This window comes from Pteropus alecto, unplaced genomic scaffold, assembly GCF_000325575.1.
Source record: "Pteropus alecto unplaced genomic scaffold, ASM32557v1 scaffold75, whole genome shotgun sequence".
In the NCBI taxonomy this organism is placed as follows: Eukaryota; Metazoa; Chordata; class Mammalia; order Chiroptera; family Pteropodidae; genus Pteropus; species Pteropus alecto.
Genome location: NW_006440638.1, coordinates 20,265,862 through 20,266,146, shown reverse-complemented (window position 1 = coordinate 20,266,146; position 285 = coordinate 20,265,862). Strand labels below are relative to the sequence as shown.

At 33.0% G+C, this 285-nt stretch overlaps 1 protein-coding gene across 6 annotated transcripts in view; it reads right to left on the bottom strand.

Moving 5' to 3' along the window:
- CUNH3orf67 (chromosome unknown C3orf67 homolog) overlaps positions 1–285 on the bottom strand; it is a 211,036-nt gene that overhangs the window by 11,233 nt on the left and 199,518 nt on the right. The gene's annotated exons all lie outside the window — the stretch shown is intronic.

The window sequence follows — 285 nt, the reverse complement described above, 5'->3', positions numbered from 1 at the left end:
CTAATGCTACTTATCGCAGCTCTCTGCCAGCCTTTACTTTATGTCAACTATAATTGAAAAAATTTAAAAATAACAAAATACTCCCTCCGAAACTCCTGCTGTATCTCTGTATTAACAAAAACATGTATCTCAGTGATACTGAAATATTGGGTCTGCTTTATAATAATACAAACAGCTAGTATTTGGTAGATACTATCCCAGGTGCTTCATATACAGTATACTTCATTGAATGTTCATGAAAACTTTCAGGTGGATGCTAGTTATTACTAGTCTTATTACAAATGC